The sequence below is a fragment of the Lutra lutra genome, chromosome 9 (genome assembly GCF_902655055.1).
Source record: "Lutra lutra chromosome 9, mLutLut1.2, whole genome shotgun sequence".
Taxonomy (NCBI): domain Eukaryota; kingdom Metazoa; phylum Chordata; class Mammalia; order Carnivora; family Mustelidae; genus Lutra; species Lutra lutra.
In genome coordinates, this window is record NC_062286.1 from 115784736 (window position 1) to 115809278 (window position 24543).

General features: G+C 44.9%; 1 protein-coding gene and 1 pseudogene across 1 annotated transcript in view; both read left to right on the forward strand.

The window, feature by feature from the left end:
- Positions 1 to 24543, forward strand: part of LOC125108183 (signal-regulatory protein beta-1-like) — a 154163-nt gene that overhangs the window by 113258 nt on the left and 16362 nt on the right. The window lies entirely within an intron of this gene.
- Positions 912 to 11475, forward strand: LOC125108187 (signal-regulatory protein beta-1-like; annotated as a pseudogene).

Genomic DNA, 24543 nt, shown 5'->3' on the forward strand with positions numbered 1-24543 from the left:
CCACTGTGGAAAACAGTGTGGAGGTTCCTCAAAAAGTAGAAAATAGAGCTACCTTACAGCCCAGCAAATGCTCTACTGGGCATTTACCTCAAAGATACAGATGTAGTGAAAAGAAGGGCCACATGCACCACAATGCTCATAGCAACAACGTCCACAATAGCCAAACTGTGGAAAGAGCTGAGATGCCCTTCAACAGATGAATGGATAAAGAAGACGTGGTTCATATGGAATGGAATATTACTCAACCACCAGAAAGGATGAATACCCAACTTTTGTATCAACATGGATGGGACTGGAGGAGATGATGCTGAGTGAAATAAGTCAGAGAAAGTCAAATATCATATGGTTTCCCTTATTTGGGAACATAAGGAATAGCATGGAGGACATTAGGAGAAGGAAGGGAAAAATAAAGGTGGGGAACTCAGAGCAGGAAACAAAGAATGAGAGACTATGGACTCCGGGAAACAAACCTAGGGTTTTAGAGGGAAGGGGAGTAGGGGGATGGGTGAGTCCAGTGATGGGTATTAAGGAGGGCACGGATTGCATGGGGCACTGGGTGTTATACACAAATGAAGAATTATGGAACAGTACATCAAAAACTAATGATGTACTATATGGTGATTAAGATAACATGATAAGAATTTAAACACACACACACACACACACACACACACACACACACACACACACTCGAAAACAAAACATAAGAAGAGGCCCCTCTCACCATGTGAGGACTCTCTGCCTGACTTCTGTTTCACAATCCAGAAGCAGATCACTGCCTCACAGCCCTGTCACTGCATCATACAGGCTTCCTTCCTCTTCCATCACCAGAGGGGCAGGCTGCTCCTCCCCACAGAATAGAGGGCCCATTGCCCCAGAACATACATTTGCAGAGAGTGGGACCCTCAGGCCTCCACAATGTGGGCCCCTGCTTGTGGAACCCAGCCTCCTCCTCACTGGCTGCTGGTTCTGCTGTTGGGACTCACAGGTGAGCACTGCCTTGAGGGAGACTCCCCTTTCCATGCCTCCTCAACCTCTCCCTCCCCCTGGGCATTTAGGACCTCCAGGTAAACACAGGTGTGCTGCACAGACCCTCCGCAGAAGGCCTGCCTGGTAGCTATGACTGTACTCCTGAATAGCAGATGGGGAAACTGAGGCAGAGAGCGCAACCAGTCTAGTGCCACCAACTTAAGTCAGTGGAGCTACTGCGGTTCATGTCCACTCAGCTCCACAGTTCATCCTGTTAACCATGTTATGCTGCCTGGCTCCTCAGTGGAGGCCAAGATCAGAAATATCAGAAACACAGAGAGGCAAACAGAAGGAGAGCCATACCACATTACACGCAGAGGTCTCCAGAATTCCACTGTGCTGCATGTACTCACAAACTCTTGTTAATGATGTGCTGCATGTTTCCTAGGTGCCAAGATTGTTACTGAAGTTTAACATGTACTATAATTTCACTTAAGGAAGTTGTGTTTCTCGATGTCTCCAGAGTCTAGCTAGTCACCAAGGCAGGAAATCCAGCTGCAAAGTCAAACCTGCTTTGTGCCACATCACTGAGCCTCTCTGTGTCTTTTTTTCCTTGGTTCTGATGGGGTCTCCCGTTACAGACTTGGGAGACCTGCTCTCGGTGCGCACTCGGTCAGGGAGCTGTTGTGCGTAAACACGTGAGGAGACGTGAAGGATCACAGCAGGATGAGTAGACGACTGCTCTGTTTTCCCTCCAGGTGTGGCTGGTGAGGCGAGGCTGCAGGTGATCCAGCCTGACAAGTCAGTGTCTGTCATAGCTGGACAGACAGCCACTCTGTACTGCACCATGACCTCCCTGATCCCCCCAGGGATGGTTCAGTGGTTCAGGGGGACAGGGCCAGGCCGGGAGTTAATCTTCAGTTTCAAAGGAGGACACTTCCCCTGAGTAACAAATGCTTCAGACACCACAAGGAGAAACAACACGGACTTTTCCATCCGTATCACTAACATCACCCCAGCAGACACCGGAACCTACTACTGTGTGAAGTTCCAGAAAGGGACTCCTGATGTGGAGTTTAAGTCTGGACCAGGCACTCTGGTCACTGTGAGTGGTGAGTATGGCCTGGGCCTCCTCTGCCCCCTGGTTGTGACAACAAGTCAGTAAGAATGCCCTCCATTGTCTGACCAACAGCTAAGAATCAGGCACTGTGGTGGGTGTCCCCGACTTCCACGGATCAGGGAAGTCGAGGCCTGGAGAGGTCCTGATACTTGCTTAAGGCCCCTGATAAATGGTGGGAAAGTCCAGAACCCCAATCTGTGAGTCCAAAGCTGTCGACCTTTCCAATCCTGACCAACTCTCTGGTTCCAGGGATGAGGGACTTACAGTCTGAGTGACTTAGCCAGTCACATGACCCAATCTAACTCCTGCCTCCAGAGAATGTCCCCTCCATGTAGCTGACTCTTCTCTAACTCAACACTTACTGAGCAACTGCTGTGTACAGGCTCTCCTCTGTGTGCAGGGGAAGCAGAAAACAAAACAGGGAAGGGCTCCTTTCTCCTGAAACTCACATTCCCTCCCTTTCCTGTGGACAAATGCACCCAGGGCAGGGAGGTGGGATATGTCTTTCTTTCAACATAGAAGAATCATAGTGAGAAGAGGTATAAACTCACTGTTTATGCTGAGAGCCCAGGATGGAGAAGATGCCAGAGGCTGGGCATTTGTTGTGGGTCTGTCCAAAAAGCATCATGCAATTCAACGACTGACTTCCATAAGAGCACTGAGTCTCCCCTCAGCTCCTGGACATAGGCATGCAGGTGGTTTTATCCTGATTGTGCAGGTGTTACAGGAGTTCCCAGTGGTATGTCCCTTGCCTGGGCACCAGCGCTAGTACGTGGCTCTAGCACTGGGCAGATCTGTTCTGCCTGGGAGAGTTCTCCCTCCTCTTCCCCAACCTGCCCACACAGGGGATGCCCTGGTTGAGAATGGATGAAGCTGGAAGGACCATCTCAGCCCATTTACAGATGAGGACACTGAGGCTCAACAGACCCGGCCTGAGCAGGGAAGTAAGCCACAGCCTGACTCACAGCCCTGCTCTCTGCACACTCACTGTGCTGGCCAAAGTGGGAGAAAGTGCCAACCCTCTCCTTGAAACTCTTGTAAATCTTATATGGTTCTCTTTTTCAGCAGTAGACATTAAGAAAACATGGGAAGAGGTAGGCTAGCTTTGAACCCCCAGATCAGACAGCTATGCAAACATCTGGTGAAGTGTCGAGCCTGTTCCCTAGAGAACACGGTGTCTCACATGTAAGAGTTTCCAGAGTCTTCTCCAGTTGTGTGGTGTTGCTCCTTCACTGAGAAGCACCAGCCTGGACAGAGCAGAGGGGCCCCCACTATCCCGGGCACCCCATTCCTGGTTCTGCCCACTAAGAATGACTGGGAGGCACATCCTGGAGGGTGTTCGGCTCCGTGAGCGACAGTTCACATTCTAGACTCAGTTGTCAGGACCTGACATCTTCCCTCTGTTGTTATCAAGTCAACATGTCTGGACACCTGGAGGGACCCCTCCCCATAACCATTTTCAGTGAGAATGTCAGATGGAAAAGGAGGGTGGCTGTCACTGTCAGGCTGGAGAAGGTGGGACATTTATTCTGTTGTGGATGAAACAGCTGGAGGCCACAGGAAGTCCCCCTCGGACGCAATGATTGGTAAAGAGCAATCCCGTTGTAACTGGAACAAAGGAGCTTGGCTCCTCGGTGAGGGAGAATCAGAGACCACCCAGGGGAAGTTCCCTGACAAATCTGTCTTTATTTTACAGGTAAGGGATCACAGGGAATAATTTCCAAAGCCATAATGCAGAACAGGGGCAAGTAGGCTCGATATTAGGGCTGGAGAAGAATGTTCAGAGGGTGATTCTAATACTATAATGAGACTGAGGTTACTGTCAGCCACTTTCTGATTCATCTGCTCTTTTCTATCCGTGTATTCAGTGATAAATTCCAAGCAAAACTGCTTACATTCCCTTACTCACTCCTCCCTAAAACCCCAGGAAGGAGAAATGCCTCCTGTCCCATGTCACAGAGGAGCCACACTGTGCCACAGCCATGCCTGCGGTCAGCTGGCCAGCCTGGTTCCCGCTTTCTTGGGGGTCACCTGTCCCTTGCACAGACTGCTGCACATCCTCTCTGACCTCAGGAGGGTTTGCAGGAAGGCAGCTAGGAACAGTTGATGCCAACAGTCAGATCCATCAGAAATGTCCTTCCTGTGCCCAGATTGGTGGGAAGTCACCTGGCTGAGAAGAGAAGGTGCCTACAACGGTACCTGGGCCCTGCCCCCAACTCAGAGTTCAGCTCTAGAACCTCAGGGCTTCCTCTGTGCGAGGAGGAGAGGACAACGCCCTCCGCACACTATCAGAAAGGCAGCAGGTTCTCCACAGCACCTCACACGTATCCTGAGCGCTGATGACCACAGTCATGCTTATTGTTCACAAATGCTCCTCTTGTAGCCAAACCCTCTCCCTCCACCCCTGTGGTGTCAGGCCTGGCGGCCAGGGCCTCGCCGGAGCAGACAGTGAATTTCATCCGCAAGTCCCACGGCTTCTCCCCCAGAAACAACACCCTGAGATGGTTCAGAAATGGAAATGAGCTGGCAGCCTCCCAGACCAGCATGGACCCAGAGGGAAACAGAACTTCCTACATCTCCAGCACAACCAGGCTGGTGCTGGCCCCGGGGAACGTTCGCTCCCAGGTCATCTGGGAGGTGACCCATGTGACCCTGCAGGGGGGCCCTCCTCTTCGTGGGATTGCCAACCTGTCTGAGGTCCTCCGAAGTAGATGCCCCTTCCCCACCCCAGCCCCAGCCTGGGTCTGGCCCCAAGTCTCTGAGACTGTCTCTCCCCTGCTCCCTGCCCCAAGCCCTCCATTCACTGGAGTCTGACCCCTGACAGTCCCTCCAGGTCACCTGCACCTATATGTGCTGTCACCTCCTACTGTTTCCATGGCTGCTGGGTCATGAACGCCTACCATGTGCCAATTACTGTGCTCAGTAGTTTCCCTTACTGTACTATAGCAATTCCAATTATTGAGCACCTGCTGTACTCCATGCCACTGTGTGCTTGGTGAGGTCATTTGTTTTGCTACAGTTATTCTATTCCAACTGTATGCGTGGGGCTGAGTATTTTGATTATCACTCATTCTTAGCCTATGAGGAGCCATCAATCCTTGAGCACCTACTGTGTGCTGGGCACTGTGCTTAGGGATTTCATTCATATGCAAGGACTACCCTCAGTGTTTGAGCCCCAACTGCATGCCTCACCCTGTTCTGGGTGATTACCTTGCTGTGTGGGGGGAGCTAAGTTCTCGAGCCTCCCCCACCATGGTCCATCTGTTCCATGAGGTGAGAGCTTCTGCCCTGTGCTGTTTCAGTTCCACCCACCTTGGAGGTTTCCCAGCAGCCCCTGTCACGAGACCACGTGAAGGTCACTTGCGAAGTGAAGAAGTTCTACCCCCAGCACCTCTAGCTGACCTGGTTGGAGAATGGCAATGTGTCCTGAACAGAAATGGCCTCAAGGGCCTCAAACCTCATAGAGAACAAGGATGGGACCTTTAACTGGACGAGCTGGCTCCTGGTGAACTCATCTGCCCACAGGGAAGATGTGGTGTTCACCTGCCTGGTGCAGCATGACGGGCAGCCCGCGGTCACCAGAAATCATACCCTTGTGGCCTCTGCCCACCAGAAGGACCAGGGAACCCATAAAACCCAGGGTGAGACCTCAATGATCCTTTTTCTTTCATCCTGCTCCCTGCTTCCTCACCTGACCATGATTAAGTCACCATGCCTGGCCAGACACCCCTCCCCCTGTTATTTCCCACCTAGCATGGTCTCTATCCATTTTACACTTTTCCATCATCACCACGGAAAATGTCTGAACTTGGCATTCTGAAATTCCAGAAAGGACTCTGAGTATCTTTAGTTTTGAGTCTTGACCAGGCTTACGGGTGACCATGTGTGGTCACACCTGGGGTCTCCTCTCTCCCTTTATTTGTGACAGCAGACAGCAATAGTCATGATCGCTCAAAGCACATTTACTTTATGCCAATTCCAATTCATTTCTGGTCTCCTTTCCTACTTAACCAACCCTGTGACCTGGAATTTTACAGAAGGGACTCGGGGGGAAATTAGGGATCAATGATGAATATTTCCTGCCCTTAGTACAGCTGATGAGCTATGCTAGTCGAGGGAACCCTGAGTCCCTGAAGATGGACCAGCAATGTGTGCAAATAAAAGGGGGGGATTGATTATAGCAGGGGAGCGTTGTCCCAAAGAACAATGGAGTCCCCTTTCTACAACTAAAGCATTCCTTATTTCTCTTTCATATACAATCAGGGGGAGGTCAACCAGTTTTCCAGGAGTCTTTGTTCCAGAAGATCTTTCAAAGGCCCATGTTCCTTCTAACATGCCCAATGACAGTGTCCTCTTGCCTGGGTCAACACTGGGCCACCGAGTGTTCCTGTCACTGCTGGCCAGGAGACTAGAGATAGGAAGGGGAAAAGGAACGATTTCCCTTAAAGCTAGAGGTATGCAGAAGTTGCATAATTGTGTCCACTAATGACTTAGTCATGGATCCACATCCAGTTCCAAATAGAGTCCACACTTGTATGGTCATGTGATTAATGACATGGTTCTTTCTATAAAACCAATACTATTACACTCGTAGTAAAATTAACAATAATTCCAGTATCATCTAAAATGGAGTATACATTCCAGTTTCCCAAAGCTTCTTCTATTAACTTTATTTTGTGGACCTAACTTGGTTTTAATTCACCTGTAAATGCTTAAAAGAATTCTCCTGTGAAATACCTGGGTCTCCATGATTCTTTTTTTCCCCAATATTTATTTATTTATTTCACAGAGAAAGAGATCACAAGTAGGCAGAGAGGCAAACAGAGAGAGAGAGAGAGAGAGAGAGAGAGAGGTGGAAGAAGGCTCCCTGCTGAGCACGGAGCCCAATGTAGGATTCCATTGCAGGACCCTGGGATCATGACCTGAGCCGAAGGCAGAGGCTTAACCCACTGAGCCACCCAGGCGCCTGATTCTTTTATTTCTCTGAAAAGAATCTGAATAGCTAGGGCTACTCAAATACATCATTTCATATTGAATGCTTGTGGTAGGCTGTGCTTTTGAGAAATGTGGTCTTTTTCTCTGAGTTGTCAAATTTTTTTTTAATTAATTTTTTATTTTTTCAGCATAACAGTATTCATTATTTTTGCACCATACCCAGTGCTCCATGCAATCCATGCCCTCTACAATACCCACCACCTGGTGCCCCCAACCTCCCACCCCCCACCCCTTCAAAATTCTCAGATCGTTTTTCAGAGTCCATAGTCTCTCATGGTTCACCTCCCCTTCCAATTTCCCTCAACTCCCTTCTCCTCTCCATCTCCCCTTGTCCTCCATGCTATTTGTTATGCTCCACAAATAAGTGAAACCATATGATAATTGACTCTCTCTGCTTGACTTATTTCACTCAGCATAATCTCTTCCAGTCCCGTCCATGTTGCTACAAAACTTGGGTATTCATCCTTTCTTTTTTCTTTTTCTTTTTCTTTTTTTTACAGCTTTATAAACATATATTTTTATCCCCAGGGGTACAGGTCTGCGAATCGCCAGGTTTACACACTTCACAGCCTGAGTTGTCAAATTTTTGCACATAGATCTTCTCATAGTATTACCTAGTAATCCTTGTGATGTCTGTAGGGCATCCCATTCCATCCCTGATATTGGAAATGGGTCAATTCTCATTTTTTTTTTCATTGTTACAATGGTTAGAAGTTTTTCAAATTTATCAGTCTTCTCAAAGAACCCACGTTCATTTCAGTGATACTCTCCATTGTTTGTTGTTAATTTCTTTGCTTTTTCTCCTCTTTTTTTTTATTTCCTTCTCTTGATTTGGGCTTATTTTGCTCTTCCTCATTGTTTTTTTGAAATGGGAAAAACATTATCAAGTCTAGACTTTTCTTTGTTGGAATACCACAGCTGGGCCTCCTTCTGGTCTTGGGGAATCGGGAGTGTGGACTCAGGATACCTGGTGTGGGTTCCTCCTCCAGAATGGAAGCAACTAGCCCATCTGCCTTCCTCTTCCACCTTTCAGACCCTCCATGCATGGACCTCACATGAGTTCCAGGGGGCAGGCTTCTACTGAGCCAGGAGAGGTGGGAGAGATGAGTCCATACCATCTCCTGCCCTTTCCTGTGTTTGGTGAGGGTGGGAGGGGAATGGCATAAGGGGATGTGCATTTGGATGTGGAGAGTTTTCTCTTTTGTCTCCAGAGATTCTGCAGTTTGGGCATTGCTCTTCAAGGACTACCGAGAGCCAGTTTTCCATAGAATTTACTGTCCTTTTGTTGTTTTTCATTTGGGTTGAGAGGCTATATTTGGAGATGAGTAGTTAAGCCTCTGTCATGTACTCAGCAGCCCATTACAAAGTGCCCACAGGGCTTTGAAAGTCTTGGCCCCAGTGTCCCTATCCCACATCTCGGTATCCATCTCCCATATTTCCCCATCAGGGCCCTACTCCAGCACAGTAGGTGCAGTGTAGCTGAGAAGTCAGTCCTCTGTATAGCACTGATACTCTTATGTTTATGTTGGACCCAACTGTGTCCTCAACTTTTTCTGTCCTCCAGCTCTAGGACGTAAGAGTCTGCACTGTTGTGCAGAAGTCCCCTGACATTCACACATAACCTTTCACATGTGATCAGTCTTCGCTTTGCACTGTCTTTCTCTGAAAGGTTGATGCCCAGCAACAGTCACCCAACCCATAGTTCTTGTAATTATCACGTCATTTTCAGAATGCCAGGATACTCCCCTCCTCTGCTTACACCAGCCCAGGTCACCACAGTGAGGTTCAGCAGTGACAAGGGCAGGGCAAGCTGACACCTACCCTGCTCTACCTCCCACAGGGCTGGGGGCCTCATGACCAGCTGGCAGAAAGAGACCCCAGTCCAAATGGGCCCATTAGAGTTGGCTTTCCAGACCCCAACCAGACAAACTCCACACATCAGGTGACCCAGGAGGGAGACTCTCGGGTGATATAAGAGAGAAAGCTCACTGTGGGGTGCTGCCCGGTCCACATGCATGAGAGAGCGAAGGAGTCAGGACTGGCAAAGGGAGATGTTGACACAATTCAGCATGGAACGACTCAGTCTCGGACAGAGAGCAAGCAAGCTGAATGCTCTTCATGAGTTGTTTTAAATGGAGAGGATTGGTTTAGCCTCTATTCCCCCACTTCCTCCAGCCTTCTGCTGCAGGTTCCCCTCTAGAAACAGGTAGAAACATGAACAGTACAGCTCTTTCACTCAGAAAAAGTCCAGCGCCCCCCACCCTCCGCAGCAGAGAGCTGCCATTCTCTAACATGCCAGAGGCAAATATGGTGAGGCCCTACTCCTTCCTTAAGATTGCTCTATATATATCAGAAATATACTTGGATTTTTAAAATTCAAATATAAAAAGAAAAATGGGTCATTGTACAAAGTCAAAAAATCGGGAGCTGTTCTTCCAGACCCAACATTCTATGTCCAACACAAAGATGTCAGCTGACAGTGGCACTGGGGTTCAGTTGGGCTGGATGGTGTTTGAAACTCTCTTGAGCTTAAGACCCCATTTCCTTGCCTCCCCAGGATATTATCCAGCCAGCAGATCTCCTGAGGTCAGGTCATCCTGAGGACTCCCTCCTCACCTCTGTACATGGGAGTCGTCAAACCGTGAGCATGGAGCAAAGCAGAATAGCCTTGCCCCTCACTGACCGATATCTGTTCTCACTCCACTTGAGGCCAGGCAGACATTTGTCCCTATGGCCCAGAGAGTTTGGCTTTGTCCTGGTCCAAAGACAAGATCTCAGAATCATCCTGCAGGCCAACAGTGAGGGGTTTTCCTGGATCTGAGCCACCTCATCTGTCCACCCTCTGTAAACTAGGAGCCTGTTAGCTCATCAGAAAGAGGCTGTATGACCTGCCCCACAGGGTGTGAGGACCAATTCAGTAAACCAAACTTACCCATTGTGGAGTGCTCATTCTCCCCACTTCTTCCCTCAAGAAGGACACCTGGCAGTGAGAAAGGCAAGAGTGAGGAGAGGAACATCTTACCCCAAATTCTGCCCTGAGCAGGGGAAGAATTCATGAGCTTCAGAGCATTGATAAGCCTGAGTCACTTCAGATACAGTAAGTGGAGGACCCAGGGAATGGATTCCAGGGTACCCCCCTCTGATGGTGCCTCCTATCCCTTCTTTTCCAGAGTCAAAGCCATCTACTCCAATCCTGATGGCTGTCACCCTGGGCCCGAAGCTGCTGCTGCTCATCACTGTCTCTGCCATCTATGTCCACAAGAAGCGAGGGCCTGATTGTAAGTTGTAAATCAGGGAGGGCCAGCCAAGTTTACTCCCAGAAAGAGCCAGGTCAAGTAGAGGGGCAACCCACAGGTCACACAGGGTCAGCGCCCACCTGCAGTAAAGAGCATGTGACACACCTCCCTTGATACCCTCAGGAGTCTCAGGGGTCCAGGCTCCCTGAGGTATTGGGGGAGGGGGCCTTTAGCCTATAAATGTGGACAGGTTCAAAGGCGGTCAAAGAGTGTGGACAGAGTCCTAGGGATTCTGGGAAGGAAATGGGCAGAGGGGCTGAATGAGAGGCAGCTGGGTGGGAGGATCCCTTGGAGACCATCACTAGATTATGGAGCACTGGGGCTCCTTTGGGAACAGGATGTCTGCATTTAGAGGAATGCTAACAGGTGCCAGAGGGCTACTCTGAGGACAGCTTCCAATCCAACCCTCTGTGGGATATACTGGAGGGATGGGGAGGGTGTATCAAGCCCTAAGGGAGGAAGGCTTAAGTGGCAGCGTCCTCTATCAGGGGCTGCCTGTCCTTTCACAATAGGTGTCCCAGGAGGAAAATAGCACCAAGGATAAGAGACACGTGAGGAATATTTCTGGAATGATGAGCAGATAATCAACTGTGAACATGGGTCCCACAGCTCCTTCCTTCCTCCCCTACTACATGCCACCCTCAGTCTCTGCTGCTTCCTTCCTTCCTTGAGGGGCCAGGCCAAAAACAAGGAACAACTAGAAGCTTCCCAACACTGCCCCAAATACCCTCTTCTTCCAGAGACCCACCTGCCCACAATCCCTTCTGCTCCTTCTCACAATCCTTGATGAACCTAGAGCTGGGTCTTCATACCAGGTCCTCAGCAGGGACCATGGGAACTTGCTCTGGGCACTGATGCATGGATATCTGCCTGAATATGAGAAACAAGTCCCTACACATACCAGGTGCCTTTCATTCATCTTTTGGGGACTATGGCCATGAACTACATGCTCACGTCCATGTTCTTGGGAGTTATTTCTGCCAACTCCCAGCCATTCCAGACTTGTTGAGGTTCTTCACTGGGTCTCAAATAAAATGAATCTCATCCTGGTTTGAAGAAGAGAAATGATTCTCCTTCCTCTTTGCCTACATGTCCTACTCCTAAATCCCAGGGACAAGATGCCCTCCTCCCTGTGATGGGAACACTAGCTCTTCTGTCACCTTCATCCTTCCCAGCCCCACTGCTCATGTACATGAGCTGGCAGTTGAGAAGCCTGGAGCCATCCTCGGTTTTCTTACTTTATATACCATATTCAGTTCTGCCTTCAGATGCTACATCCAGTGGCCAGATGGTAAATGTGAAGCAGTCTACTCAGGGAAAGGAAAAGAAGCCTGATTTGTAGTGCTCGTGGACTTCCGTGGTGTAAACACTCCCAATGTTACCAATGGCAAGCTAACAGTGTTTCACAACTTGCTTATAAAATTCTTGAGAAGCTCTGAGGAGTGAGTGTAAGCCTCCTCCCAAAACCACTGAGCTCCACCCAGAATCCGCACAATGCTCACCCCAAGGCTGCTCCCTGGTCCTGGCCACCAGCACTCCTTCCTGGACCATTCTTCATCTCTTACAGGCTCTCCAGTTTCGGCTACAGTGATTCCATGGCAATGGAAGTCAAACTGTGTCTTTCCTCTGCTTCTTCCTGCTAAAGATCTGTATGACACTCTCTTCCTTTTTTAAGCTCTGTTTACAGGACACCTTATTAAAAAGTCCCTTCCATAAACCACCCTGTATGAAATAGCAATTCCTTTCTCTCACTCTGTGTTCCCACAGCTCATAACCTAATTAAATTGTTTTCGTAGAACTTAGGATTAGCCGACATGATAAGTGGAGGCAGTGCTCACTTTGCACAATAGTGCAGGACAGAACAATGATGGTGCAGCTCAAACCATGCAAAGTGAACTCAACAAACCGGGGAGAATAACGATTTTTATGTGACCTTTAAAAACGTTTTTAAAACACAGAAATTTTCCAAATGTCAATGACGAATGTATAGGAAACTGAAAAAACAATAGAACCATTATTTATTGGGTGTATTGTCATTTCATATATTAGAAACACTGAAAAGGGAAGCATTTTGTTATTTTGTAAAGACTCATCATGAATAGTTTGCACAGTGCTAACCTTCTTCTGATTGCGTAGTTGACCATGTAGGGCCACCATCTGAATTACCTCACTTCAGTCTCAATTGGGATCATCTTCCAACATTCAATCCCTTGTACTTTCAATGTTGTGAAATCCTTACAATATTAATTTGAATACTTCTGGTGTCACATCCTTGAGATATTTTACCTTCCCTCTCACCACCTTCTTCAATGATGTGGTAAGCTTTTCTCACTCTGTTCCTCTGGCTGCATATCCACACTCTGGGGACCAGCACCCCGTCACCATTCCCCTGATAGCTATGCCTTCATGAGCTCCAAATGATTTATCTAGATACTTCAAGCTCAGAAGGGAGCTTAACTGCTTACTCCTGCAGCACAGTCACTGGTGTGACTCTCCTCCAAAGGTGACAGGATGGCACGGAGGAATAGGGAGTAACTATAGAGGGACCACTAGACAAATTTAGTCCAGCCACATCATCATGAGTTCACCAATACTCATAAACCATGGCCACAGTGTGCTCCCTGATATGATGTGTTGAAAAGGACACTTTTCCTCTGTGACCTTCCTCCCCAAACCCACTCCCCCAGTCTGTGTATGAGAAAAGCATCCGACACATTGCAATGAGGGACATTCCACCATATACCAGAGCAGCACGCCAAACTGTCAGGCCATTGTTATCAAGGAAAGTCCAAGAAGCTGTCACAGCTGAGAGGAGCCTAGAAAGACATGACAAGAAAATGTAATGTGAGACCCTGCATGGATTCTGGGACAGAAAGGGACATGGAATGAAAACTAAGGAAATCTCTTCTGGACTGAATAGTTGTATCTCTCTAACGCTCATGGGATTTGGAGGTGGGGATTTTGCAGATAATGAGGTCATGAGGGTGGAGTCCTCATGAATGGGATCATTGCCTTCATGAAAAGGGGGCAGACAGGCAGCTCACTCCATCCACCAGGTGAAAACACAAGTAGTTGGCAGTCTGCAACTTCAAAGAGAGATCTCATCACAACCCAACTATCATGGCACCCTGATCACAGACTTCCAGCCTCCAGGACTGTGAGAAATAAGTTCCTGTTGTTTCAAGGCATCCAGTTTATGCTATTTTGTTATAGTGGCCCAAGCTAAGACAAAGTCAAACTATGGATTTTGGTTAATAACAATGCACCAATATTCGTTCACTAATTATAGCAGAAGCAACCAATTATTGTAAAATGCTATAAAGGGGGGATACGGTATGCACCTACATATTGGACTCTGTGTGATTGTCGCCATTTTTCCCTAATGTAAAACTATTCCAAAAATGTAACTCTATTCTAAGAAAATAATGTCAACATCTTGTCCTCAGCTGGTTCTCTGCCTCTTGCACACGCTGGAGGGCAATTCAAGGAAATGTGTGGTGGGGAGATTTCTGTGTTTCTATACCCAGATTTTATCTTACTTCCCAAGTCTAAGGTTCCTCTTCGTTTCTCTGTCCTCTGTCCTCTGTTAGAGCTCACTCCAAAGCCTGGCACTCAGAGATCCCTGAAGAACCTTCTTCTCAGTCCCCCATGATATTCACTCTAAATGGTTATAATTAGTGAGGCCCATGTTAGATCAGGTGGAGTCAGAGAACTCTGGGTGCTTGGGTGAAGTAGGGTAGCATTAAGACCTCAGTGGTGGATGCACTTAATCCATATCCTGTCCCCAAGCAATTGAGGTGGAAAGGACTCTGCAGAGGGTGGTGGATCCTGTAATAGACCAGGCTTGAGGAGATGGCCCTTAGCTGTCAGCCCTCTTTGAGATCGCCTCATTTGAGGAAAGTCTCCATGCCCAAGGTCAAGCATGGGATCTTGCCACATCCAGTGTTGCATCAACATGGGGATGTAGCCCCTTCCATCCTCTATGACAAAAATCAACACCATCTCCAAAACTCTAACCTCTTTCCATACCATGTCTTTGAGCCTCTACATCAGCAGGGGTGCAGCCTGGTGAGACTAGGATGGGATGAGGATCAGGAATGAGCACAAGCATGTGGATTCCATAAGCTCTGGAAATCCCAAGCAACTGGCCCAGCAGGTTCTCAGCTTGTGGCTCCCTTGCCTTTCCATTTGATAATCTCAAAGAAAAAGTGTTAAAAGTCCCATGGTCATTCCTTCATCATAATCCCCTTCCTCTGACATCATGGAGGGAGGGAGTGTCTTTTCTCCCCAGAGCATGGAGTCCTGGGCCTCTCCAGGACAGCATTCAGACAGAGTAGGCTCCAGGGGTCACCACAATGCCTGCCTCCCCACTGTGCTGACCTCTGCCATCCCTACTTCTGACACTGCTGCTGGCATTTACAGGGGAATGGGTCCTCAGGTGTATGTGCTGGGGACACTCCTATGCCTTTTTACTGTGTTTTTGTCACCTGTTTACCTAGAATTTCTTGGAGAGAGAATTTTTCTGTCCTCGCCAGAATTTATAGAACTAAATTAGAAGGGTTCCCAGCTCACAAAAACTCCCAATGGCTGTGTCTGTCCCACACACTTTTGTTCAGGAAATGGGCATCTGCTATTGGTCAGAGGGCTGAGCACAGCACAGACATCAGAGCTCTCATCCCCCAGCCCCTAGGAACAAAGAACCTGTCTTTTCAATTTATTACCAGCACACAGATGCTACTTCTTTTTTTTTTTAATAAAAATAGCATTTTATTACACTGAATGTTTCTGAAACAGCAATGATCATGGGAAGCCCCCAAATGAACTACTTTCATTACCTGGAATTATGTTCCTTTCAGAAGGATTCCTTGAAAGGCAGAAACCAGGGAAATGTCTGGGTCCATCAGACACCTTTATATGATTTCATTTTCCTGCATAGGCCACTTTTAAACTATTTTAGTGGGCATATTATAAAAATATTAACATTACATCTTAAATCTTCCCATTTTTTTACTAACGAGTCAGGAAATAAAGTAAATAGTTCTTTAGGTTTAGGCAGACTATATTTATGTAGTAAAATAATGATTTAAATATGAATAAATGAAGACACATTTCTTCTTCCATGAAATAATCACCCATAACGGATGGTGTCCGGTTTCCATGCTTTTCCCTCTGGATTTATTTGTGCTTGCTTGCAAGCATGTGTGTGTGCAAAGATGGGGGGTGCATCAGGGAGAGTTTTAAGGTTGGGCTCTTGTTCTACCTGATGTCCCTACAGTGGATAGGCATGGTCACTGCTGTTCCCTTGGACATTCTCAGTGACAGCACTCAAAGCACCAACTGTTGAACAGCTGAGCCATTTCCAATTATTTAACTCACATCATTAAAGTAATAAGTACATCTGTGTCACAAATATATGTTCCTTATGTGTGATTCCTATAAGCACCATTTCTGGAACACTCTTTATTATTATTATTATTATTTTAATTTTATTTTTTATAAACATATAATATATTTTTATCCCCAGGGGTACAGGTCTGTGAGTCTCCAGGTTTACACACTTCACAGCACTCACCATAGCATATCCCTCCCCAATGTCCATAACCCCACCTTCCCTCTCCCAACCCCCCTCCCCCCATCAACCCTCAGTTTGTTTTGTGAGATTAAGAGTCACTTATGGTTTGTCTCCCTCCCAATCCCATCTTGTTTCATTTACTCTTCTCCTACCCCCTTAAACCCCCATGTTGCATCTCCTCTCCCTCATATCAGGGAGATCATATGATAGTTGTCTTTCTCCGATTGACTTATTTCGCTAAGCATGATACCCTCTAGTTCCATCCACGTCGTCGCAAATGGCAAGATTTCATTTCTTTTGATGGCTGCATAGTATTCCATTGTGTATATATACCACATCTTCTTTATCCATTCATCTGTTGATGGACATCTAGGTTCTTTCCATAGTTTGGCTATTGTAGACATTGCTGCTATAAACATTCGGGTGCACGTGCCCCTTCAGATCACTACGTTTGTATCTTTAGGGTAAATACCCAGCAGTGTAATTGCTGGATCATAGGGTAGTTCTATTTTCAACATTTTGAGGAACCTCCATGCTGTTTTCCAGAGTGGTTGCACCAGCTTGCATTCCCACCAACAGTGTAGGAGGGTTCCCCTTTCTCCGCATCCTCGCCAGCATCTGTCATTTCCTGACTTGTTAATTTTAGCCATTCTGACTGGTGTGAGGTGATATCTCATGGTGGTTTTGATTTGTATTTCCCTGATGCCGAGTGATATGGAGCACTTTTTCATGTGTCTGTTGGCCATCTGGATGTCTTCTTTGCAGAAATGTCTGTTCATGTCCTCTGCCCAGTTCTTGATTGGATTATTTGTTCTTTGGGTGTTGAGTTTGCTAAGTTCTTTATAGATTTTGGACACTAGCCCTTTATCTGATATGTCATTTGCAAATATCTTCTCCCATTCTGTCAGTTGTCCTTTGGTTTTGTTCACTGTCTCCTTTGCTGTGCAAAAGCTTTTGATCTTGATAAAATCCCAAAAGTTCATTTTTGCCCTTGCTTCCCTTGCCTTTGGTGATGTTCCTAGGAAGATATTGCTGCGGTTGAGGTCGAAGAGGTTGCTGCCTGTGTTCTCCTCAAGGATTTTGATGGATTCCTTTCTCACATTGAGATCCTTTATCCATTTTGAGTCTATTTTCATGTGTGGTGTAAGGAAATGGTCCAATTTCATTTTTCTGCATGTGGCTGTCCAACAGATGCTACTTCTAATTGGACAACAAATGTTGGAGAACACGAAATTATAAAGCAGGACAAGGATCTACAATGCTTCCATCCAAAAATGACCACTGTTAAAAATTTGCAGAGGTTTTGTGCTCATGGAATATTGGCCGGAAGTAGTCACTAGAGGTCTCTCTGGGTCAGTGATGGAAGCTGAACCCTGCAGGCTCTCCAGAGAACTAAGCATTTTGTCTCTACTTGCTGAAAAAGATAACAAGCTTGTGGAGTCTCTTCCCCAAGACCATTGGTCCAAAAACCTAGAATAGCCAACTCAAGATTGACACCATTGGTCTATAAGACTTCCAAGAAAGCACGGTAGTTGAAACAGTGGCATTCGTGAATGAACTGACACATAGATCAATGCAACAGAATAGAAAGTCCAGAAATACACCCACATAAATACAGCTAACTGATCTTTGAGAATGACCAAGATAGTCTTTTCGGCAAATGGTGAACATCTGGACATCGGGACATCCAAATACAAAAAAAAAAAAAAAAAATTGCTTCTACATACAGACCTAACAGCCTTCATAAAAATAACTCATACATAATACACAAAACTATAAAATTCCTAGTAGATATCATGGAAGAAAATCTAGATGATATTTGATATGGATTGCGCTTTTTTTTTAAGATTTTATTCATTATTTGACAGAGAGAGAGATCACAAGCAGGCAGAAAGGCAGGCAGAGAGAGAGGGGGAAGCAGGCTCCCTGCTGAGCAGAGAGCCTGATGCGGGTCTCAGTCCCAGGACTCTGGGATCATGACCTGAGCCAAAGGCAGAGGCTTAACCCACTGAGCCACTCTGGCACCCCTGGATTACTTTTTTTAATAGATTGACTTCATATCTTAAAGCAGTTTTAGGTTCACACAAGAATTGAGCAGAAGGTGCAAAGATTTCCCATGGGACTCCCTGTCCCCACACATCACAGCTGCTGTCATTATCAATATCCTCCACCAGACTGATACATTTATTACAAATATGAACCTACACTGAAATGTCATTAGCATCCAAAGTCCATAGTTCACATTGTGGTTCACTCTGAGTATTGCATAGTCTATGCGTTTGATATCAACTTTTATAGTATTATACAGAGTAGTTTCATGGCCCTAAAAATCCTCTCTGCTCTTTTTACCTCTTTCCACCCTAAACCCAGGCAATCACTGATATATTTACATTCACCATAGTTTTGCCTTTTCCGGAGTGTTATATAGTTGGAATCATGCAGTATGAAGGATTTTCCTTTCAATTAGTACTAAGCATTTAAGATTCTTCCATATCCTTTCAACTTGCTAGTTCATTTCTTTTAGCACTGGATAATATTCCCCTGTCTGGATGTACCACAATTTCTATATTCATATACCGACTGGAGGTCATCTTGGTTGCCTTCAAGCTTGAATTAAACTAAAGCTGCTAAACTGTGAGGAGGAATCTGTTCCAGGCCTCTCTCCTAGCTTCTGGTAGCCTCAGACCATCCTCAGATAGTACACGGCATTCAGCAGCAACCGTTTTAGTATCCTTTGGGAGCTTTTGTAATATAAAAAGAACTTTCATTTTTTTTTAAGATTTTATTTATTTATTTGAGAGAGAGACAGTGAGCGAGAGCATGAGCGAGGAGAAGGTCAGAGAGAGAAGCAGACTCCCCATGGAGCTGGGAGCCCGATGCGGGACCCGATCCCGGGACTCCCAGGATCATGACCTGAGCTGAAGGCAGTTGTCCAACCAACTGAGCCACCCAGGCATCCCCGAAAAGAACTTTCAATTTTTGATGAAGTTTTGCTCTTTCTGTTTATACCTTTGATCTAGCTTTATTCTTCTGAGCTCTGTGCTTGTGTGTGTTAGAGACGGTAGGGATGTTTTTTTTTTTTTTCCCATTGAGATAAATTGTCCAGAACTTACTGATCAGATAGCTGAATTTGCCATAGAGCAGACCCCTCCATAAATGTGTGGTTCTTTTTGGAGGTCTTATTGCAATTGAACTACTTCTCTATCTCTGTCAAAACTTCTGTGCCTTGAACATTGGGATGCATATGGCCCTTCTTCTCACTCTATCTGTATCTTCGGAGTAAATACCCAGTAGTGTGATTGCTGGATCATAGGGTAGCTCCTGTTTCAACTTTCTGAGGAAGCTCCATACTTTTTCCAAAATGGTTGCTCCAATCTGGATTCCCACCAGCAGTGTAAGAGAGTTCCTCTTTCTCCACAACCACTCCAGCATTTGTTGTTTTTTGTCTTGTCAGTTTTTGCCATTTTAACTGATGTAAGGCAGTATCTCAATGAGGTTTTGATTGGAGTCTCCCCTGATGGCTAATGAGGATGAACATTTTTTCTGTTAGCCACTTGTATGTTTTCTTTGGAGAAGTGTCTGTTCATATCTTGTGCCCATTTTTTGACGTGATTATTTGTTCATTGAGGATTGAGTTTGACAAGTTCTTTATAGATCTTGGATACCAGCCCTTTATTTGTAGTGTCATTTACAAATATCTTCTCCCATTCCATGGGTTGTCTTTTTTTGTTGACCGTTTCCTTTGCTGTGCAGAAACTTTTTATCTTGATGAAGGTCTAAAAGCTTATTTTTGTTCTTGTTTCCTTTGCCTTTGGACAGGTGTCTTGAAAGAAGTTGCTGTGGCTGATGTTGAAGAGGTGACTGCCTATGCTCTCCTGTAGGATTTTGATGGATTCCTGTCTCACACCGGGGTCTTTCTTCCATTTAGAGTTTATCTTTGTTTATGGTGTAAGAGAATGGCTGAGTTTCATTTTTCTGTATATTGCTGTGCAATTTTCCCAGCACCATTTATTGAAGAAACTGTCTTTTTTCCATTGGATATTTTTTTCTTCCTTTGTTGAATATTATTTGACCACGGAGTGATTACGGTTGCTAGGACTTCCAGTACTATGTTGAACAATAGTAGCAAGAGTGTGCATCCTTGTCATGTTCCTGATCTTAAGGGAATGGCTCTCAGCTTTTCCTATTGAGAATGATATTCACTGTGGGCTTTTCATAGATGGTTTTTATGAAATTGAAGAATGTTCCCTCTGTCCCTATATTCTGAAGGTTTTAAACAGGAAAGGATGCTGTATTTTGTCAAAAGCTTTTTCTGCATCAATTGAGAGGACTGTGTGGCTCTTGTCTCTTCTCCTACTTAAGTGTTCTTCACATTGACTTGTAAATGTTGAACCACCCTTGCCTCCCAGGGACAAATCCCATCTGGTGGTGATGGATAATCCTTTTTTTTTATTTCTTTTTTTTAAATCATTTTTTAAAATTTATTTTCAGCATAACAGTAGTCATTGTTTTTGCACCATCCCCAGTGCTCCATGCAATCCATGCCCTCTCTAATACCCACCACCTGGTTACCCCAACCTCCCACCCCCCCACCTCTTCAAACCCTTCAGATTGTTTTTCAGAGTCCACAGTCTCCCATTGCTCACCTCCCCTTCCAATTTCCCCCAAATGCCTTCTCCTAACTCCCCATGTCCTCCATGCTATTTGTTATGCTCCACAAATAAGCGAAGCCATATGATGATTGACTCTCTCTGTTTGACTTATTTCACTCAGCATAATCTCTTCCAGTCCCATCCATGTTGCCACAAAAGTTGGGTATTCATCCTTTCTGATGGAGGCATAATCCTTTTAATGTACTGTTGGATCCTATTAGCTAGGATCTTGTTGAGAATTTTGGCAAACTGTGGAAGGGGTCAAGATACCTTTCAGCAGATGAATGGGTAAAGAAGATGTAGTCCGTATATACAATGGAATATTACTCAGCCATCAGAAAGGATGAATACCCAAGTTTTGCAACAACATGGGTGGAACTGGAGGAGCTTATGCTAAGTGAAATAAGTCAAACAGAGAAAGACAATTATCATGTGGTTTCACTTACTTGTGGAACATAAGGAATAGCATGGAGGACATTAAGAGAAGGAAGGAGAAAATGAAGCGGGTAGAGAATCAGAGGGGGAGATGAACAATGAGAGACTATGGACTTTGGGAATCAAACTGAGGAGTGGCAGGTTGGGGGATGGGTGAGCCTGGTAATAGGTATTAAGGAGGGCATGATTTTCATGAAGCACATTGTTTGCTATAAGCAAACAATGAATCATGGAACTCTGCATCAAAAACTAATGATGTATTGTATGGTGACTAATGTAACATAATAAAAATTATTTTGAAAAACCTTCTTCACCCTATAAGTCATGGGGATGAGAGTACAGCACAGGGGAATACAGTCAACAGTTCTGGAATAACGCTGTGTGGTGACAGAGGGTGATTACACTTATAGTGGTGAACATTATCCAATGCATAGAACTTTGAAATTACTATGTTGTGCATTAAAAACTAATACAGCACTGTATGACAATTTTAATAATAAAATCTTTAATAAATATTTTATTTTTATATATTTTTTAAGGTTTTACTTATTTATTTGACAAACAGAGATCACAAGTAGGCAGAGAGCAGAGAGAGAGAGGGGAAAGCAGGCTCCCTGATGAGCAGAGAGTCCAAGGCAGGGCTCGATCCCAAGACCCTGGGATCATGACCTGAGCTGAAGGCAGAGGTTTTAACCCACTGAGCCACCCAGGTACCCCTAAAAAATATTTTAAAAATAAAATTTGCCTTTGCTTGGAAAAAGAAAAAGACCCATACATAATACATAGTTGACCAAGTGATTTTTTACAAAGGTTCCAAAACAATTCAATGTGGAAAGGATCATCTTTTCAACAAATGGCCATAAATCAATTAGATACTCGTATGTTAAAAAAGAAGACTCTTAACTATTTCTTTATACACAATATTTAATATTGTCTTTTTTGGTGTATTATGTTAGTCACCATACAGTACATCATTAGTTTTTGATGTAGTGTTCCATGATTCATTGTTTACATATAACACCCAGTGCTCCATGCAATCCGTTCCCTCCTTAATACCCATCACTGGGCTCACTCATCCCCCCACCCTCCTCCCTTTTATAACCCTCAGTTTGTTTCCCGGAGTCCATAGTCATCTCCCCCTCTGATTCTCTGCCCCCTTCAATTTTCCCTTCCTTCTCTTAATGTCCTCCATGCTATTCCTTATGTTCCACAAATAAGTGAAACCATATTGACCTTCTCTGTTCAACTTATTTCACTCAGTATAATCTCCTTCCTAAAATAATATTACCTAATATCAATATGACTGAACAACACACCACAAAAATACCAGGAACAAATTAATATGATCAGATGGATCATACCTAAATATAAAATCTGAAATGATAAAGCTTCTAGAAGAAACTATGGGGGAAAAAAAACAACAAAACTAAATCTTTTTGGTCTTGGGTTAGCAGACACTTCATAGATAAGACAGGGGAAACACAATCTATAAAGGAAAACATTGATCTATTTGACTTCATGATGCTCTAAAACTTTTATTCTTCAAAAGATACTGTTAATAAAAAGAAAAAGAAGGTTACTGACTGGGAGAAAATAATTGTCACGTGAAATCTGATGAAGGAATTCAATCGGGTACAACTGCCTATTTGTACTAATCACATTTATAATCAGTGGCTTCTTTCAGGCTGAGATGTCAGAGAGAAGTGATTGCAGCCCGGACCTGATGGCTGCCAGCCATAAGGCATTTACTGTCTGGCCTTCTAAGAAGAAGTCTGCAAAGCCTGAGAGAATATTTAGAGAACTCTAACAACAAAGCAGCAAGAAGATGGACAATCACATTTTTTATGTGCATAAGAAAAGTTTCATCAGAGCTCCACCAAAGAACATATATGAGCATCAATGAGAGTTTTGCTGATGCAAAATATATTTAAAAAAAAACTGCTCTGTCCCAATTAGAACAGCTTTATAATACATTTCAATCCCTCTTTTGGGCAAAACTTCCCACATCATCTTGTTGCTCAGAACTGCCATGGCTCTCCTTGGCCCAGATGCATTTTAGAATCACTTTGTCAACTTTCATTAAAAACCTCTTAAAATTATGATTTGATTGCTCTCACTTTGTACATCCATGTGTGCAAATTGACATCTTTCTGATACTGAGTTTTGCCACTCACGGCCATGAGGTGTTTTAGGTTTTCTCTGATGACTTTCAGCTCTCCAGTCTACAGGGATTTTTAGTCCCATGATGTGCTTATGCATCCTTACATAGAGCTATCTAGAATACTTTCTGGTGTATGGGATCTTTAAAAATTATTATTACAGGTTTGCAACTTCTGTATAAGAATGTAATTGAGTTTTGAACATTGATCTTCTATCCATCAAGCTTATCACACTCAGACTAATGCACGGACATTCCCTTCTGCGTAACTCTTACAACATCAATCATCTCACCTAGATTAGTTTTTATCGTCATTAAAGTTACACATGCACACACTTCAATAGGCAAATAGTTCTATACTTTCTATGTAGGGAAACTGGAGTCTCCCGACCTCCCACTGTTTTCCACCTCCCAGAGGCAACCATTTTCCACTCCTTTAATTGATCATTTTTAACTGATTTTTCTAGATTCTATACCCAGATCTCATAGAGCATGCATGTATTGTCTCTTCTTGACTTCTCACCCATAGGCATTATTGACTGACTTCTCACTCTGGGTGATGGGGATGCAATGCCCTGTTTCTATGGAAACCACATCACATGTGCGTATTTCTACCCCACCCCCTTAATGTTTTAATTTTAGATAATGTCATAGTCAGTATCCATATTAGTGGAACCTGGTGTAGAATGAGGCCACAAGCCAGCCACTCCAGGTGTCCAGAGCTCAGAAGATGAGACACAGCTCCCAGATGCAGATCCTTCTTGGCCTGGGGCTCCCAAGTGGAGAATCACCATAAAGACCTCAAGATGGGGGGAGGGGCCCAGCACAAAAAGCAGAGGCCCCAGGTGGGCAGGAAGCATCATTTCTGCTGGTCCTGTCCACTCTCTCTGAAACATAAGAAGAACTTCTTCCAAATTTTTTCTTGTGACTGAGTCCCAGTTTCAAAGCCTTGTGGTCTGAGAAATTACAGGGAATAATCTCAGTCTTCTGGTATTGGTTGAGACCTGATTTGTGACGCAGTATATGGGCTATTCTGGAGAAAGTTCCATGTCCACTGAGAAGAATGAGTATTCCATTGTGTTAGGGTGGAACGTCCTATATATATCTATGAAGTCCATCTATCTGTTCCAGTGTGTCATTCAAAATTCTTACTTCTTTGTTGATTTTCTGCTTAGACGGATCTGTCTATTGCTAAGAGTAGAGTGTTGAGATCTCCTACTATGTTCATCATCATTAGCCATCAGGGAGATTCAATTCAAAACCGTTATTGAGATACCACCTTACACCAGTTAGAATGGCAAAAATTGACAAGACAAGAATCAACAAATGCTGGAGTGGATGTGGAA